General features: G+C 40.1%; 1 long non-coding RNA gene across 1 annotated transcript; it reads right to left on the reverse strand.

Moving 5' to 3' along the window:
• Positions 1-14,608: 14,608 nt before the first annotated feature.
• On the reverse strand, positions 14,609-15,286 carry LOC135204453 (uncharacterized). Its single transcript, XR_010312229.1, has 2 exons — positions 15,056-15,286; positions 14,609-14,776 (listed from the first exon to the last, which is right to left on the reverse strand). It is a non-coding gene; the product is annotated as an uncharacterized LOC135204453 (long non-coding RNA).
• Between the last annotated feature and the right edge of the window lie 5,336 nt (positions 15,287-20,622).

Consider the following 20,622-nt stretch of genomic DNA (forward strand, 5'->3'; position numbering starts at 1 on the left):
GTTTTGCCTTTTATCGTGGTTTTCGGACACTGTGTGATAAGGGAGCTGTAACTCACGGGTTGATTTTAGACCACAGAGGACCTCTGTGTTACCTCGTTTCTACAAGTTACTTGGGTAACCTTAAAGTATGAACGCAATAAAAGTTTATCAGATAAATTTATATTCACCATCCATAAAACTGAAACACAGGAAAAATTAAATAAAATGGAGGGAATTGAAACGCATTTGATGAATTTAAAGTTGAAATTAATTTAATAACTAAAGTTTAAACATCAAAGGGTAATAACATAAGTGTCTTTGATAACGTAAGTGACAAATGAAATCAATCGCTCAATAGCACTCAAATGAAACAAATCACAACAGAAGTCAAAGAATCAGGGCAATCGCCCTTTCTAAATCCACACACATCACTACACAACACTAGATGACAGACAGGTCACCTCAAAAGTTGAGCCAAGAAGCTGTAGTACGTTCCGTCCTGCATTCGGGTTTTGTTGGAGAAAGGAGGTAAGTTTTACAATTAACACGAATGCAGACCTGACTTACAAGGTTTTCATGAACACAAAACATTTCATAATAATTATCCAGTTCGCTCTCAATATAATACAAATACTACGTACCTACATGCTAGAACAGAGCAAAATCAGATAAAATAATGTTAAGAGTGTCATTCTCGAGTAGATGTGCTTCCTTCACCCTCACTATGTCATGCAATATACACGTACATATTTTTACAAAATACATGGGCATGCGAATGAATACATTTGGTTTTCACATGAATACAAATACAGCAACAGTTCCTGTCTGTCGATTACCTGACAGACGACAATACGCAGTGAAAATCAATCCATAATTTCTTATGAGACAGATACTAATAATTACAATATGAGATAGAAACAAATGAATATACAAAACCAAAAAACATTAGAGAATAATATCGTTGTGAGAGGAATTCCTCACACCCACTCTCTCTCTCTCTCTCTCTCTCTCTCTCTCTCTCTCTCGCAGGACCCACTGGGAGAGACGTTATAGTATAGTCTTGGAAGTGATTTTAATTTTGTGTCCATAATAGCAAGTATTGTCTTATACGTCGATATCAATAAAGACGTCACGTATGTATACACCTTTAGGCCTATGTATCAATTTTGCTTCCCTGGGTGTATATATTGGATGTCTGGAGGGAGCCCCCATCCGACCCCCCCCCCCCCCCCCCCCCCCCCCCCCCCCCACCCCCCCCCCCCCCCCCCCCCCCCCCGCATCACCGCTATTCCTTGAAAGAGAACGGAAAACGAACCTGAAGGCCTGTCCACACTAGGAAGCATTGTTTGCAACCATCGTTTGCAAACAATTTTTTCCGTGTATTGGTTCCCATCCAGAATGGAAAACATTTATTGTTTATGTGTATATGTATATATATACACATTTATAATGAATGTCTATGTTATATTAATCATATATATGCATGCATATTTGTAGATATAAACATGTACATTGTATGTATATGTTTATATATATATGTAAAGTATATATGTATGTATGTATGTATGTATGTATGTGTATGTGTATATACAGGGTGCAGCATGAGTTTACGCAAATATTGTGGGAAATGAAAGAAAAAATTATTCTGAGCAGAAAATCTCTCGAGAACATATGTAGGCTTCGTTGGTGAGAGAAATTTTTGAAATAACCCTTATATCTATCTATCGGTGCTTTCATGCGAAAGAGGGTGGTAAAAGGAGGTCGGTGCATCCTGGGATGTTTGGGGGTTGGGGGTTAGGGGGAAGATGGAGCGAATAGGCCGATGTGGATAAATTAACCCCCAATCAAATGCATGATTTAGAAATGAAAAAAGTGCATGCATCGTTGAATTCCTATTCCTCCCTACAAATGGCATTTATCGGACACCGATAAAAGAAAAGGTGGTCGAAACATGGAGACGCTTAAAGGAAAAACCAGAAAAGAAGAAAAACGTTAGAAATACCGGATCGACCCCTGACGACTACCGCCTATTCCCGACCTACGAGACTTTGATAACACCAGACCGAAATTCCGTTGACGACCTACAGCACGATGAATATTGGACAGCTGTTTAGTGATACCAGCGTGCCAGAAAGACACTTCATAAGGAAAAGTGAAAGAATTTTGTACTAAATCAAATCTGTGAATTCTGCCATTATTTTAGATAAAATATGTTTGAGCGAAGGTCTGTTTCCAGCATACAATAACAACAACAACAACAACAACAACAACAACATTAATAATAATAATAATAATAATAATAATAATAATAATAATAATAATAATAATAATAATAATAATAATAATAATAATAATAATAGTTAGTGAACATCAGGAGTAAATATTGACGGTTCATTTGGCCACATATGATTTCATAAAGGCAGAAAAAATAATACAGGCGCCCTGTTCGTTTTATAGGTTAATGTTTCATTATGAATCTCGTTTCTCTTGATCTCCCCCATAAATGAGTTGATATCTGAAACGTAGATTAAGAATTGGAATGACTTTTTATTATTATTATATAAAATAATTCAAGAAATTCATCTAAATGAGTAGATTTTTAAACTGTGATCATTTTTTCCTCAGTTTTTAGAGTTTCCTCCCAATTCCCAACAGATGGCAGCGTTATTAGTCTCCTCGTAAGTGTCACAGCAGCGTCTCTAAATTCCTTCCCATCAATGCTTTAATATCTTGCATTAAAAGTTCAATGCACAATGTAAGTGTGGGTATGTTAAAATTACTCAGTTTTTTAAAAATTTTATAATTACTTCCAAAGGCTAGTTTCAAGAATGGTATTAGGTTGTTTTACTGTTAAAGAAACTTGTTTGATTAATATAAGCTCTTAGTTTCAATTGTAAGTTGAAAAGTGACTTGACATTGCTGTTTCTTTTACTGACCGTAAAGTTTTAACAGATAAATTTAGAATTTGCCTAATTATGGAGTGCTGTGAATGTCATAGTTGTAAGTTATTGAATGTCAGTTTGTCTCAACGTTAGTTTTAGGCCTACTGAACTGACCGCTTACTTTTTTTTCTGAACGCTAAATTTTAGACATAATGTAATATCTAGCTGGCTTTTCCCGAATGCAAAGTTTTAGACCAAATATAAATAAAAGAATTTAAGATAAGTCTAAATGAAAATATTTACTTTTCAGGAAAGTTTAATTCGATGTGACTGCTTGGTTCTGAACGCTGCAATACTGAGGTTTGATAACTATTCTTTACTTTTAACTCTGGCCATGAAGGATCATTCTTCAGGATTTCTACTACTTGGAATTTGTGACAAATTATAAAGGCTCGTGTCCCTCGTGCTGACGGGGATTTGGTTGGGCATCTTGCAACTGATCTACTAACTAAGTTTCTCTGGACTTTCACTAGACTATATACTGTCATTCAGAGGTTAATTTTCTAAAACTGTAGCGTTTGGAAATTTTAGTTGCGTACTTGCACTTAACGCTACAAATTTATAACTAGATCACTGTACCAAAATTATTTCTTTACAAACTTTTTTATAATAAACCAGTATTACTCTTATTGCTTAGCATCGTTTAAGTGTAGTATTTTAAGTGTCTTTTAAGAGGTCTCTTACAAATTTGATTATCTTGGTTCACATAGATACTCTCATAGATTTTGTATTTCTTAGCATCCTACTAGTGTGTCTTATTTACTAAGTTTTTTAAATATATGTACTTTGAAAAACCAGATTTTGTCGAAATCTGGCGTGCAAAATGCTGTTTTCATCTTAAAATATTCTCCTTGATAAAATTAGTTTAAAAAGTATGTAATCATGTACTATTGTCACAAATTTGACTGAAGATTGTCACAAATCTTCAAGTTTATTCACAATTGTATTTATTTTCTATGTAGAGATTTTTATAAATTAATAACTAATTACTACCTAATCAGTCGTTTAGTAGTTATTTTAATGGCACTTACTTCATTACCTGAAGACTTAATAAAAATTAGATTTTTAAAGTGTGAAAATATCTAAAACTTGTATCATTAAGCGTGAGTTGAGGAGCGAGGAGAGAATTAAGACTGCCTAGTTTAAGTATGGATGTTCTAAATATTCTAAGTAGTTCCAGAGGGATTGCATTAAAAGGAAAGTCTGTCAAAAGGCAGTAAGCCAAAAAATCTAATCATATGCAGAACCTGATCTAGGTAAGACCTTTAGTGTATCTCTGAAGTATTTTAAAACCGTTAGTTATTAACGGTTAACATTTGAAGCTAGGCAGTGCTAGTTAGTAGTACCTTTCCTTACGGGTGACAAAGGCAACACTTTTTACTTCAAGTTGAAAACTACAGTAATGTATGAACGATGATGGTAAATATAAGATAGTGAAAATACACGCTAATTTAATGTTAAATTTTCAGCCTGAAGTTTCACTGGTCCAACAAAGTGTTTTATCACTAGTTTCACTGGTCTAGTTTGTCTTCGTCAACGTAGTTATGTATTGTTTGAATTTGTGGAAAGCCATATTAAGGTATATACATCCTCCTAAAGGCCTGTCCACACGATCGGGCCTGATCGGCGGACTTCCCCTCTGATTGTTAAACTTGTGTGTGTACTTATGGGATGTGTTCTGTGTCTTTGAAACAGACGGTTCTGGCAAAGGGGGACAGGGAGTCCCAGATGGATAGAGACGATTGGTGTGACTATAACTGTTCAGACATTTTTGTTGGGGTCTTAATTGAATTGATTCATTATTTATTCGTTGTTAATAAATGTGTCTTTTGTAATGCAGCTCTCTCATTTTCATTACCTGTTAGAATGGAGAGAAAGAGATTGTCGGAGAGAGAGAGAGAGAGAGAGGGGTCGCTTAGAGAGAGAGAGAGAGGAGAGAGAGAGAGAGAGAGAGAGAGAGGCTGTGTGTATTAGTTTGCCTTGACGTTCGAGCTACACGTTTACCAAATAAATAATGGGAAATATCCCATTACATATATATATATATATATATATATATATATATATGATATATATATAGTATATATATATATATATATATATATATGGATGAACTGAACCAAATCCAACACGATCATTAATGGCTGCTAAATTGGCTTCACAACGTCTAAGGTCAACAAAGTATCCTTAAAGTTAAGCATGAACTGAAAACAAAAGCACCAGTTAACGTTGATGTGAAATACACACACACACGCACACACACACACACACACACAGACGCAAACCTTTGGCATTCTTACGTGTCAAGAATTGGTCAGTACTCAGAAACGCCGCTGAGCCTCAGAAGCGAATTGTAAGAAAAATAGAAAAAGCAATAAAATTAACTCGCTTAATTCTGCCATTTTCTTTGACAGCATTTGCCTAAAAGAGGGTCTTCTACCAAAATATTATTATTATTATTATTATTATTATTATTATTATTATTATTATTATTATTATTATTATTATTATTATTATTATTATTCAAAATCCCCCAAATTATGCCAGTTGTTTTCAAACCGCTCTCGCTATTTCTTATTAATTTAGAAAATAATTCACTATACTGTCGCGCATCTTCGAAAAGTTTGGCTGGGTGACACGAGAAACCCATTGCATTTTGCATCATGCTTTGCAAGTTGCATCGGTATTATTACGTCAGGGACAGACGTGGACGGTTCCTCCTCCTCCTCCTGTGGCGCGGATGCGATTTGTAGGTCGTGACCTTTCGAGATTTCTTCTTCTCGCTTTTTTTTTTGTTTCCTCTCTCTCTCTCTCTCTCTCTTCTCATCTCTCTCTCTCTCTCTCTCTCTCTCTCTCTTTCTTTTTTAGTTCCGTACGAGATTGGCCACCATAAAACGATTGCATTCTTTTCCCGGCACTTTTATCCGTACTGGAAATAGAATTGCTTTGCGGGGTTATATTTCTATAAAAAATGAAATAAAAAAATAAAAATCCGGGCTAAGATTTTAGGAGAGAAAAAGTTAATAGTATTTGCCAGTTAGGAGGGATATGTCACTTTTCGAAATCTAAGCAAAATTTTATTAAAACGACTTGAAAAACGGCTGATTCAGAATATTCTGAATGTGTGTGTGTGTGTGTGTGAGAGAGAGAGAGAAAGAGAGAGAAAGTTTCATATCGAACTGATCAGAATAGTTGTATGTTACGAGAAGAAAGGATCTTTGGATCCATTAAGAAGGGAGAGAGAGAGAGAGAGAGAGAGAGAGAGAGAGAGAGAGAGAGAGTGGTGATAAAAAGAAAAATGACATACATATCATTGGCTTTTATTTATTTATTTATTCATTCACTCATTTATTGATCTATATGCATAGCGATACAAATCAAACGTATACCCCATTTTACACCCTTGCGACCAGACACAAGAGTTTAAAATTGATATAAAATTGATCAAGGAGATCTCAACTCGTGGCATTTGGCAAGAAAATGTCAAAACTCAGTCCTTCACGGGCGCCTTCATTATGGATCGAACCGAAATTTAGGTCTTATTCGGATCACTAGAGATAACACTGGATCACCCACGGTTCCGGATCCTGTTCCACAAAAGACGTGGTTCTTGAACGATGCCCTGTTCTTCAGACTCATGATGTTATTTCGGTTTATTAGAATGCCGACGGAACGGGCAACCAATTGTCCGTTTCTGCAACGGTTTATGGAGAATAGCTTTTGCAGCATTCCTGCGTCTCTCGCTGCATCTACTTTCGTCTTAAATTTGAAATAGCCTCCTGTTCTTTCTACTCTAATACCCCTTTGCTGTTCAACTCCTCTAACTTTACCTTGCTCCAGTTTTATGGCAAGGCCTAAGGTTGTCTAGACATCTATTCGGTGGTGTCGTTCAAATGGCAATAATAACAAAAAGGAATCGAAATAGATCAAATGGAAAGAGAGCTTGTGCATTTCCTTCTTTCTTTAAGGTTCAAGAGATTATAGCTCTTTATAGGGAAAGGGACAAGATAAGAATTCTCATCTGCTTCAGAACAAAAGGGAAATATGACGAAAGAAAGGGTCTAATTTGCTTTAGAAGAAATAATAAAAAGGGAAAGAAAGATATCAGTCTAATTTCCTTAAAAAGAAAGAAAAAAAAAGAAAAAGAGGACTAAACCAAACGGTCAAATTTACTTTAGAAGTCAAAAAAAGATTAAAAAAATAACAGAACGAAAAGGTCTAATTTGCTTTAGAAGTAAGAAACAACGAAAAAAATGACAGAACCAAAGGATCTAATTTGCTTTAGAAGTAAAAGAAAAGAAAAAAAAAGGAAATATATCAAAACCAAAAAGGGTCGAACTAGCTTTAAAAAAAAAAAAAAAAAAAAATAGTGTCACGACGACAATACCAAATTTCGATTGTAAAGAAAAATCGAAGCAATATCCCATATTGTAGAAAAATGCACATTAGTGCGCATTTGATTTTTTACATATTATATGTATTAAGTTTGGTTGTGGGTTTTATGTTAATTAATGTTTCCTCAGGAATGGTTTGATTATTTTTTATATTAAAAGCAAATGCATTTTATTTGCATACCTAAGTACCTCCTAGGACAATTTCAAAGTAACGAGCCATTCCTGAACCATGTATTAAGTTTGCCAGGTTGTTCGCCACCTAACACCAGGCTTAGAAACCGTTGTCGGCAGTGAGCGACCTGAAGAAGGCAGTACGGAGAGTTCAGAGTAAGATACAGCACCAAGGCAGTCTTAGTCTTCTCCGGAATTGAGGAAAATTTGTTTCAGCCAAGAGGCAATGGCTGTCGGATATTAGATTGAGAACTGTGGCTCTGGACGTAACTTCTTATGGATGAACGCCATCGTCTTCAACATCTGATACCTTACTACTCAAGAGCTCTATAGAAGACTTCCATCATCCCCACTACCTTAAACACTGCTTTATCATGGACCTAAATGACTGGCTATTTGTTGAGGTAAGGTTTGCAATAAGTACGATGCATTTGCTTTGTAAACTTTTAACAATAGTTACGTTTATTAGTATAACGAGTATATATATATATATATATATATATATAATATATATATATATATATATATAATATATATATATATATATATATTCTTACGTATATAGGGCCTTGTGAGAGACTAGATACGTAAACGGAAGCAATTACGGATTTCAAGAGGGAATTGCTTGAACTTACCGTAAACTGATTATTATTGATTTCTTTCTCTAGAGGGAAGGTCGCCAGAAAACTCAGCTCGTTACTTTAAAACTATTTATTTACACAAAGGCCCGTGCTGGCCTGGAGAAAAGTTAAATGATATGGGCCCCCACGTTGGGGCTTATAGTCTCATTCAATTCAAGCTGGTTTTCATTCACGTGGTTAATGCACACTTGCGGCAGAGAGACGGCACGTGACTCATGGAATCTGGAAAAGAATCCCCAGATTAAACGACATAAAAGAAAAATGACTTCTTGCTTGATTAAGGCTGATTAATTCCCTAACATTGGGGAAGGTAAACTCGAATGGTTCACTGAGGTATACACGAAAGCTTGGTCTTTAACAAGTCACAAAGGGGAGCACGTGGCCCGATGAGGACAAAGGGCTTCTGATGTAGAAGGGGTAAAAATAAGAATTGGAAATGAATTTAGCAAGAGTCGTATGGTAGTAAAAGGTGCTGGGTTGAAGTTTACACTTTCAGACGTACCTTTATGCAATATTCTGTGTATCCTTGGAGAAGAATGCGGTCCGACCTCTGTTCAGGTCTGGGGTCCGGGTCCACCAGCACGACGTGGGTAGGCCTAATTTTGGGAGGCTGGCAATTTGACCTCTGTCCGAGATCACGTCTAGCAGCCGACTGAGACCGATACTCCTTGCTTTCGAATCACGGGGCTTCCAACAACCGCCTCGAGCATTGCCTGAAAGGTGGTAAACACAACGCCAGCAAATTGGGAAGGAAAATAGGTCTTATTGTAGAAGTCCCTAAAATCCATCTCGAAGCCTAGCTACTCTTGTGACCTGCCTCTCTTACCCTAAGCTTCCGTCAGACCGGAAATATCATTCCTACGACATCCCCACTCTCCCACAACAGTAGCTTCAAGAGACGGCATGGCTGCTACTTTTATAATTAAACAAAACTAAAACTCTGCTGGGAAGGCGAGGCGTTCTATAAACGTAGCAGCTCCCCCTGTTAAAAGAAGGCATTCACTCCCTTTGCGGGCGTGAAGGTCTTGGCTTAAATAAGTTGATCGCCTCGACAACCCAGTTCTCCTACTCTAACTTGAAGTTTTTTTGTGCAGCGATACGGCTGACTACAATGGCCTACCTAACTTATAGGCAAAGATGCTAAGTGTACTAACTTAATATAGTGATGTAGTCTAGCCTAATAAACAACTACAGGTTGTCTTGTGACGACAGTCTACTCTACCCCTAGTATAAGGTTACTTGAAAATTCTACTTGCTACTAACCTAAATGCCCTGGTTACTAAATCATTAGCCTAACCTACTCAATACAGTTTAAATGAAGACGCAATCATTCCAGAGTGTGGTACGCACAGCAGTAGTTCAGCGACGGAACTGTTAAAATACATAATGAGAGGTAATGATGCGTTGGGGATGATGAGTGGTTAAATTACCAGGAGGGAAATGCAATGAGGTAGTTATGACATTTACATGAGTGTTAGTATCACAATTTCTAGGGGTTAGAGGGTTAGTTCTACTGGCAGAGATCAGGCTGGCTACCTTCTCTGGGTAGGTGCCAGGATCATTCTGCAAATGAATGCGACACTGTACCTCGGGCACAGGTGTCAAGGAGAGCATGTGGCTCTTTTGTGTTAGTTTGTTAATGACGTCCCTTCTTCTTCTTCTTATTCCCCCAGGACCTGGCTATACCAGTCCTTGGAGTAGACGGAGGCACCGACTCTGGGGAAAGGCCAGAAACGCCGGCAGGAGCAGAGGAGTGGTAGCCTGAGGCGGTATGAAGGTGAGGTCTGCCGGAGGTTCATCCTCGGGCGACAGTGTGAGGTGAAGAAGACGTAACTAGTGATTGGCCATGGGCTGCGGTAAGCTCCATGCCTGTTGGAGGATCTCCTGTAGGAGGATCCTTGGGTAGGTTAGGCGCCGGCACTAGCTCGGGGCCAGGCGCAGAAGTCAAGTTCGGTGGTGGCTCTACGTCCAGGCTGGACGGAGCTTGGTACTGGACAGTGCTGGCCAAGTGGCACTGGCAGAGAGTTGATGGTCGGACCGGACCTGTGGCGGGTACCGGAGGTGCAATACCTCTCAGCGTGCCCTTGGAAATGGGAGACAGAGGCTCCTGTCTCTGGTTTGAAGGCTATGGCCTTGGGGAAAACATTGGACAGTGTCCGCCGCTGGGGATAGTCGGCTAGGGTGTCACCTAGGCAATTAGTAATAGTGCCCTATTACGTTGCAGGTTTTGCAACGGAACTGTGAATGATCAATCTCCCTTCCTGGTAACGAGGGAGACTGTTGGTGGTTGTACTTCCTGGAGGAAGTAAAATTTCGATTACTCCTTGCTTTAGAGTGATTGGACGTGGGGTTAGGACCCCTAGGCTTTTTGGAATGCGAGGGAGACTTCATGTCTTGCCCTAGGAGGAGGTCGTAACCTCCTGGAATGTAGCTTGCAACTGCAAGGGTACAAACCTTGGAGAAATGAGGTCTAGTGACCCTCAATTGGACGGTCGGAAGGATCAGTTTAATGTGATTGATACCTTCAATGGTGATCAATCGACGTCTATCAACATTAGCCCCTCGGGGAATTCTGTCTTCCCGTATCAGGGAGATTTGAGCGCCAGAGTCGTCGTAGGCTCTGACGTGGCTTGGCTGATAGTGGCTTTGAGGGGTGCGACGGTTATAGGGCCCTTAGCTGGGGGTCCTAGAGAAGAATGGATTGGTGACGGCCATTGCGATGGCCGGAATATTGTGGTTCGCGCACCCTCCGTAATTTGCAGACATGTGACCCTTGCGGCCACAGTCTCGGCAGAACGTGTTCCAGAACCTCTTCCGTGGCACTGGATGATAAGGCCGAGATGGCCCCACAGGTTGCGAATCTGCGGAGTCACCAAGGCTGGCAGTGTGCTCTGGCACAGGTGAAGAGTCCTCTCTGGCAGTGATGTGACGTGGGGAGGTTAAGGAAACCTCCGTTGAATCATCCTCGGAAGCAAGTCCGGGGTTAACTGGTGGGCTTACCTCTTCCAGAGTGGAGGAGGTAGGCGGTAAAAATGGTAAGAGGCTGAGATGATGCGGGAGAAACGCCTGGCTCTGACACTGGGTCAGGGCCAGGTTCACAAATAAAAGGGATGTCTGGGACATCGGAGGCACTAGCCTCTGAATCTAAAATATAGGGTTGATTATCTGGCATGCTGCAGGTGTCCGGTGCATCTGGTAGTGGGAGCTGCGTCCAGGGGAGATACGGCTTAAGTAAATCTCGGCCCAATATCACCTGATAAACATCATGAAATTGGTCCACTACGCCCAGGCGGCACATGTGGTTTCCTTGGTCACCTGGTCCAGAAAGGGCATTTTTACATTCAGAAGGACTGAAGGAACAGAATAGAGGTTACCGTCAATCCATTCGAACTGAATTTTCTTCGTCCGTCGGATTTTGGCACCCCTAGGCAATGCCTTTCTGGAAATAAGGGAGACCTGGGCTTCGGTGTCGGCCATGACTTGTACCCACTGATAGGGCGTAGGATGACAGTTCATCAGGCAGGGCTACATGGTAGCCTTGGAGAAGTTCACCCTGGAAGCTCTCCTCCCAAGGTAGAGACCGACTTGGGCACTGGTCGGAATCCACAGCATGCCCACGCACACAACAAGTGGTGCAGAACCTCCGCAACCACCTCTTACCGGGAGTCCAGCTCATGTCTGGGGCTTGGAAACTAGCAGAGAGATTGCGTCATCTAGGAGAGCTAGCTCATGCTTTCTCTCTTCTTCTCTTTCCTTTCGCTCTGCTTCTCTGGCTATCCTCTCTGCTTCTCTTTCTTTTCTCTCTGCTTCTGCGGCTTTCCTCTCTGCTTCGCTTTCTTCCTTTCCCTGCTGGCGCGCAGCAGCCTGCTGCGTCTTATCCACTGGTCCAAGTGCTGGTCCAGTGTAACCAGCCTCCCTGCCCAGAGTTATGAGGCTCCGGAGCTTCTCTAGCTCTCTGCAAGAAGTGCAGCGGGAAGGCAGGGGAAGACTTTCCCTTAGGCTACAGTAGAGGCTCGAAGAAAATGAAATAATGGCCAGGAAGGGTACTGAATGGAATAGGAGTGCCTACTGTGGAAAGTGGCACTCACTTGGAAAGGTGTTCTGCGACGTGGTAGAGAAAAAGTCTGAGAAGACTGGGTGCTCTGTGGCACTTGGGAAGTGGTCCCGTAAGTTGGTGGCACTTCTGGATTGGCACCTTCTAAAGAGGTGGAAAAATCAAACTGGAGTGTACGGCGTACGTCACACTTAAGGGCGTTCCTAAGTTGGGACGACGCTGGAATGGGCTACTGTAGGTCCAATACAGGTGCACGGCACTTATGAGGAGGCGTTCCTTGGTTCAGTGATCCAAAATGGTGGATACTCTATAATGAATGAGCGTTCCGTAGGACGGACGGCGCGGTATAGGGCTACCTGTACTCTGTACAGGTGCGCGGCACTTATGAGAGGCGTTCCTTGGGCAGCACTAGTAGTGCTGGTGTTGCGGCACTTGGGGAGGCGTTCCCTTAGGAGTGTTCCGAAGGATCACTGAACCCTTGTACACGGACACACTAATTATTTGGGCGTTCCGTAAGGACGGACACACAGGTTTAATGGCTACCTGTACGGCCTGTACAGGTGCAGTGGCATTTATGGAGGCGTTCCTTGGAGCACTGGTATCGTGCTGGTGTGTCCCGGACACTACACGCAGTATACCCAAGTATACCGAAGTGAAATGGCACTCTGTTCGGGGCAGAGTGTAATGGTGGAGAGAAAGTAAAAGGTGGGAGTACTCAGCAGCCAGTCGATGGACAGGGTCAAGAATTAGTGGCACTGTAAAATGATAAGACCTTGACGTGCACTGGTGGTGGCCAGTCCTAAACTGGTAACGACTTCCCTGTCTGGAAGTAATGAATTGGCGTGGCACACTGTGCGAATTGTGCTTGCGGTATACGCAAGTCTCGTGATAAAGAAAATGAAAAGACCACTCGGGCAACGACAGGTAATGGAAATTTTAGAAATGCTCAGTCACTCGCTGAAGTACTCGATAATGAAAACAAATAAATGTTTGCAAAACTGCACTGGACACATGCGTGTACGTATCACGCTGTGTAAATGAAAGACACAAGAGACTAAAATAAGGTTAATTCGGCATGCTATAATTAATGGTAAGATGTAGTACTCTTGGCTTCGTGAATACTGGGTTCTGGTTCTCTCTCTCTCTCTCTCTCTCTCGGAGAGGGTGACAAATGATATATGAATGAACTCCCTTATATTTGAATTGAACTACTAATGTTCGTTTAATATGACGCAACTTGCGTTAAATGATTTACTTACGTTAACGTTTTTTATGAAAGAATTGCTAGGTCCCCGTGAACAGTGAAATGACGGTAAGGATTTTAAAACGATGTTAGCAAACAATTGTAAATGAGGTTACGTTAAGTGAAATGAAATTTTCGCTCAGCGCGCGAGTGAGCGATGCGAGGTGAAACATGTGAGCGCACAGCATGTCGTTCAAAACAGCTGATTCTCTGTAAATGCGTAGGTAATTTACAACACGAACTTTTAGTTTCTTATTAAAGGCGAATTACGTTAATTTCTCTGGCAGGACGATAGATACTAGTACCGAGATCGATATTATTTACGTTAAAACTTCGAGACTTACGTTACTTTGCTTAAATTGTTTAGGTAATGTTTAAAGGGATAAAAACATGGCTGCCGCTGTGAATGAGACGAAGGTTGGTTGAGACCGCGCAGGCGCGAGAGAGCGCGAAGCTGAATTAGCCGAGAGGTAAGCGGTTACCAACACTTGGAATGAAAACTAAGTTAAAAATGAATACCCTAACATATCACAGACAATTAATTGTCACATTCTTTTGCCGTAACTATTAGTAAAACACTCCTAACTAGCTAGGCTTTCAAACACAGCAATAAACCCTGGCAAAGCACTTCCTAGTTTGATCTGGTCCTTTCTGGCATCTATCCTACACACGTGTTCGTGAGAGCTCCTACGAGGACAGCACAAAGTAACAGAAAATTCGCGGGGCAAATTGTTTGCTCGCCGCTAAAATAAAGCTCTGGCGCGTTCGCCGTTACAATAATAAGATTTCTACCTACGCTCTTTTAAACACTTCTACAATAAAAATACTTAAACGTACCTTAAGCTAACATTGGTTATAGAATAATCATATTAATGAATGGAATACCTTACCGTGAGTCAGTGTGTCTTCTTTCCCTGCAAGTGTGCTTGATTTACGCTTTGTAACATAATTTACAGTTTACGTTTTACAACGGATAACGCGATTTACAAGCTTTTTTTATTAAGCAAGCTAGGTTCAATCCAGGCAAGATTCGCCAATCTTACGTATATAGGGCCTTGTGAGAGACTAGAATACGTAAACGGAAGCAATTTACGGATTTCAAGAGGGAATTGCTTGAACTTACCGTAAACTGATTATTATTGATTTCTTTCTCTAGAGGGAAGGTCGCCAGAAAACTCAGCTCGTTACTTTAAAACTATTTATTTACACAAAGGCCCGTGCTGGCCTGGAGAAAAGTTAAATGATATGGGCCCCCACGTTGGGGCTTATAGTCTCATTCAATTCAAGCTGGTTTTCATTCACGTGGGTTAATGCACACTTGCGGCAGAGAGACGGCACGTGACTCATGGAATCTGGAAAAGAATCCCAGATTAAACGACATAAAAGAAAAAATGACTTCTTGCTTTGATTAAGGCTGATTAATTCCCTAACATTGGGGAAGGTAAACTCGAATGGTTCACTGAGGTATACACGAAAGCTTGGTCTTTAACAAGTCACAAAGGGGAGCACGTGGCCCGATGAGGACAAAGGCTTCTGATGTAGAAGGGGTAAAAATAAGAATTGGAAATGATTTAGCAAGAGTCGTATGGTAGTAAAAGGTGCTGGGTTGAAGTTTACACTTTCAGACGTACCTTTATGCAATATTCTGTGTATCCTTGGAGAAGAATGCGGTCCGACCTCTGTTCAGGTCTGGGGTCCGGGTCCACCAGCACGACGTGGGTAGGCCTAATTTTGGGAGGCTGGCAATTTGACCTCTGTCCGAGATCACGTCTAGCAGCCGACTGAGACCGATACTCCTTGCTTTCGAATCACGGGGCTTCCAACAACCGCCTCGAGCATTGCCTGAAAGGTGGTAAACACAACGCCAGCAGAATTGGGAAGGAAATAGGTCTTATTGTAGAAGTCCCTAAAATCCATCTCGAAGCCTAGCTACTCTTGTGACCTGCCTCTCTTACCCTAAGCTTCCGTCAGACCGGAAATATCATTCCTACGACATCCCCACTCTCCCAACAACAGTAGCTTCAAGAGACGGCATGGCTGCTACTTTTATTAAATTAAACAAAAAACTAAAACTCTGCTGGGAAGGCTAGGCGTTCTATAAACGTAGCAATATTATTAATAAAATATATATATATATATATCATATATAATATATATATATGATAGATTTATATTTATAATAATAAAATAAATTCGGATAGGGTCTTATTTATTACGTTTTTAAAAACTTTTGTCATTGAATACCAGACATTAATTTAAATTGACTAAATAAAAGTTAGTTTTGGTTTTTGCGAAACGTTAAATGATACTTTAAGGAGTAAAATTTGATGTTACCTTTATTGATACGAGGCTATCTATATATATATATATATATATATATCTATATTATATATATTTTATATTAGTATAAAAATAAAAAAATTCGGAAGGGTCTTATATTACGTTTTAACTTTTGTCATTGATACAGACATTAATTAAATTGACTAAAGTTAGGTTTTTCGAACGTTAATGATACTTTAAGGAGTAAATTTGATGTTACCTTTATTGATACGAGGCTTTATATTTCCATATAGTTTACCTAACGTTCAAGGATTGTGTCAAGATCAGCATAACATATATGCACACATTTAGGTTTGTAGCCCCTTGCATTTCAAGTTTATATGTTTTATGTAATGGGTTACAGATCCTTCTGATGTTTCGGAAAATAAGGGGCAATAGTGCGGACCGAATGCAGGTTCTCTGACGGAGAGAGAGAGAGAGAGAGAGAGAGTGAGAGAACGTCCACGCTAAGTTTTCCAAGGTTTGAAACTCGACCAGGATCATCCTATTCGCCAGTCATCACTCTTATTGTTAATTGTCATAATGTTTTCAGTTTAATTGTAAATTAGAATAATTTTTATAATTTATGTTTTTGCTTCACCTTGATTTATGTTAAATTGCTCTCTTATGTATCTGCTTTTCGAAAAGAAAGTATTTCAGTAGATGATTATAACAGTAAGACTTAGAGTCGAGCAGTTCCACTTTATTTGTCTACTTCTGAGTTCAGTAGTACGATGCGAAAACAAAAAATAGCTGTAAAGAGCTGCATTATACTATAACGGCCGTGATATTACAGGTTAATGTTTATTTTTTTTATTTCGTTATTTTCTTTCATTCCAGCAACCTGAGTTTCTCCTGGTGTGCTGCAAGTTCAATAATTCTTGCCTTCGTTTCTTCCTCCAGCCAAATTATAACATGTCAGTGATATACCAAATCGTTCCTCTCTCTCTCTCTCTCTCTGTCTCTCTCTTTCAGAGCTGGTTGGAATAAACCCGGCTACTTTTCTTCGGCATCCTCTGGGAGATCGTCTGTTTTTGTGATCGATAGATGGCAGTATGATCTGTAGTACAAGTTTCCGAATCTTAATCAATCAGAGCAATGGAAAGCTGTTTTGAAGGATGTGTCATTATTATTATCGATGTGTATTTTCCTGAATTAAAGTGATGATGAAAGTCATCATCATTTCTATGATTAAGTGGCGTCGGATTCATTGTGTTCCCTTTTTGTCCCGTAGAGTTTAGTACTAGGCTGCGGAGCTGCTTCCAGGAGGACACCCATTTCCGGTTTGTAGCAAATTGGCTTATTCAACCTTTCCTCCATTTTCTCTTCACTATCAAATGCGCATTTATTCATTATAAACTTCTTTCGTCTGTGTACGCTTTGCTCCTGATACTTACCAGCATCAGGTTGCGTTCACGCTCCTCATCAACTCTGTTCTATTATAGGATTTGACATTAATAGATTTCCACTTCTCAATGTGCATTGACACACTCGATATGCCTCCCCACCTTCCCCTCCCCTCCCCCTCTTCCCACCTCTCTTAATCAATCCAGTGCCATTTTCGTTGGGTAGTACCGACTTGTGAGAGACTTTAGTTATCAGGAAAATGCTCTCTTGTTGTATTGCATAAGCGACGTCATCGCCCCTTTTCGACTTTTGAATTCTTTAAAATCTTATTTACTTTATGTTTATTACGCTCATTCAGCGGCCGGTGTTTCTTATGCTCATTCAGGGGCCTGTTTTTTTAAGCTCACTCAGTGGCCTGTTTTTTTTTTTATAATGCACACTCAGGGGCCTGATTTTTAATTATGCTCATTCAGGGGCCAGTGTTTATTATGCTCATCCAGGGGCCAGTGTTTCTTATGCAATTGACTGATATGCTTTTTTATTTTCATAGGGCGTCTATTTTTGTAAAACTAAAATATTTCCCTCAGACAATCAGGTACACACCTACTAAACTTAACCTCTCTCTCTCTCTCTCTCTCTCTCTCTCTCTCTCTCTCTCTCTCTCTCCCCAACAACCAGTCTCGTAATCAACAACTACGGTCGACAGGGGCTCACTAGATCGTTAAGAGAAGTATCCCTGGCTAGGGGATCAAACGCTGATACGACGGTTATTAGCAAGAGAGAGAGAGAGAGCGAACGATCCCTTTTACAAAGACAAACACTTGGTTAACCTCTTAAGTTCTCACCTATGGTTTATGAGTGTCTCCATAATTATACGGGTTCTTTAGACCTATAGACAAAATACCCTTTACTCGGGGAGTAAGCCTACAAACTACTTTGTTGTTGCTGTTTTTGCGATTTGTAGCCCAACTTGGCAACCCTGTCCCTACCGAGCTGCTAATGCTACTACAAACGCCACCCCCTCCCCCCCCAACTGCTGGGTGCACGTTCGCACACAGAAACGTACACTGGTGTTCGTACACACCCACCCACCTCCCTCCCTCACGTACAGTTGGACACAGGTTTCCCTGGTACACCTTCTTCAGGGACTTCGAAAAATTATATGGTAACAGTGTTTACTGAGGGGGATGGGGGGAGGACTCTTACCTCTCTTTGGCAAGAGTTCCACCAATAAGTTCTGGAATTCTTTCAGTGGGAGGAGTCACTTAGGTATGGTTGGAGAAACACACACACACACACACGGAGTAAAAGAAAAAAAAGAAATCTGAGCAGGTTATATCGCTGTAACTAAGATTACTGTCTCACTTTTAAAATAAGTTTGTTTATTAAGATTCCATTTAACTTTCGTCGAAGGCGTTATCTTACCACCGTGTCTGTTATTATATATCGGTCATATTCATTACGCAATACTTAAAATTGTTAAAAATTTTAGTTATATTAGTATTGGAGAGAAATCATAACAGGATATTTCAACCTCACGAATGCCAGGTTTATAGTATCGGTTGCAGTGCCTTTCCTACCAATAATATAATAGGAAGCTATAAAGAGAAGCGCAGCAGCAATTCATTGAACATACCCAAAACTCGGTGAACGTGTTGAAATGTCAGACACCTTAGCTCCTCTCTCTCTCTCTCTCTCTCTCTCTCATATTGGCTAATTTAAAGTGACAGGTCATCTAGAAAATACACTGCGCTAACTATGCAGTTTTGATATGTCATTAACACCCTCTAATCTTGACTAAACTAATATATGCATATATATTTTTTCGGGGGGCGGGGGGAGTGGTGTCGGGGATTGAGTTCTTGTTGTTAAGCCGTCTTACAGGTTTTGGAATTATAAAATGTAATTCAAACTGACAAGCTTCTTGCTTTTGCTGTACCGATGTCCTCAGCCTGGCTTTGCTACAACTGAAATGGGTGGGGGGCTAAGGGTTAGGGGTAAGGTGGGCCTGTTGCGAAGTAATATGCTCGTGGATAGAGCTAACGGAAAGCTCCACTTGAAATATTTTCTTGTCTTTAATGCATGCGTGTTTTTAGTGTTTATCCTAATATTATTATAGTACTGTAGATTTTCTGAATACAACAACATTTACAAGAAGGATGATTGGGTTAAACTCACTCTCTTGTAAATACATATAGAATGAAAAGGAGAGAGAGAGAGAGAGAGAGAGAGAGAGAGAGAGAGAGAGAGAGAGAGAGAGAGAGAGAGAGAGAGAGAGAGAGAGAGACACTAGACGTTACTGGGGAATCAAAATGAAACTACTAGGGACAGAGAATATTCCACAACGTGTAATGGAAAGTGAAGAAGGACTCCCGAACTTGGTGCAAACTTTTAACCATTCCCATATGGTAAACTTAATTCGTTTGCCAATGATAAACAATTGTTGATATTCAAGAGGTTTCATGTATTCATGGTTGGGTTTGTATTCCCTCTTGAATATACTGCAGAGGGTATTCCCTACACGCCGTTCATTACAATAATTATTACATGATATGGATAAACATATCTACTTGGCTTATATTTTCTATTATATTAATTGTGATACATGTTTTAATGTCATACGGACAGAAATTCCTTTCTCTCTTATCATTCGTGTGAGGATAAGAGACAGACGTCTCTATTGTTAAACAGCCCTTTCAGTCATTTACCTGTCCATTGTGGAAAGAGCTATTTGGAGAAATGTAGTTTGATGATACTGTCCTAGGGTTCTCTTTCTAGATAATTTTTAAAGAAAAAATCAGGATAGCGAAATTCCCTTTAGATTTTGAACTCCTTTAAGATATCAAATTCACCTTTTTAATAAATAAATTATAATAATCATGACCTGGAGCTAAACAATATGCATAGGTCTGTTTAAGATTTTTTTTTTTTTTTTGCATCATACGACATGTTAGTTCAGCGGAAGCCATGGGGTAATCTAAATATACACACTTAATTTTTACATTTATTTTTAATATTAGTGAGAAGTCCAGCCACCTTACTTCTAGATCACCTCTTGCAATCTATTAGGGATAGAAAATTCATGGTTTCTGACGATCTGTGGTCGGTTGTGGAAGAGCTTCCATTGTGTTCCCAGTGGTCCATAAGTTGATATGGTCTCCTCTCCCTCCCAGGCTCCCAACATTTTACCAAATTAGCCTAAATATTCTCAGTGAAGTTCATGTCTGTATCCTTACTTGGCCAGTCAAGCAATTGCCGTATGGATGGGGCAGCGGTCGTGAATGAAAATGACAGGAGCAGGTGGGGAGGAATAATTCCGCTGTTGAAGTGAAAGCAGTTAGAAATCCTGAAGAATTTCAATGTATTTTTCACCAGTGAACCTCCACTTAATCCTGGTGATATCATCCAAACAATGTAAGAAGATACAGCCCCGCACGTTTACTGTGACATGCCCATTCCTGGTCACCTCGTAAATGTTTCTTTTGTAGTATCTGAAGGGAAAAAATCTTATTTTTTACAATTTATGCTTTGC

The sequence above is a fragment of the Macrobrachium nipponense genome, chromosome 47 (assembly GCF_015104395.2).
Source record: "Macrobrachium nipponense isolate FS-2020 chromosome 47, ASM1510439v2, whole genome shotgun sequence".
In the NCBI taxonomy this organism is placed as follows: domain Eukaryota; kingdom Metazoa; phylum Arthropoda; class Malacostraca; order Decapoda; family Palaemonidae; genus Macrobrachium; species Macrobrachium nipponense.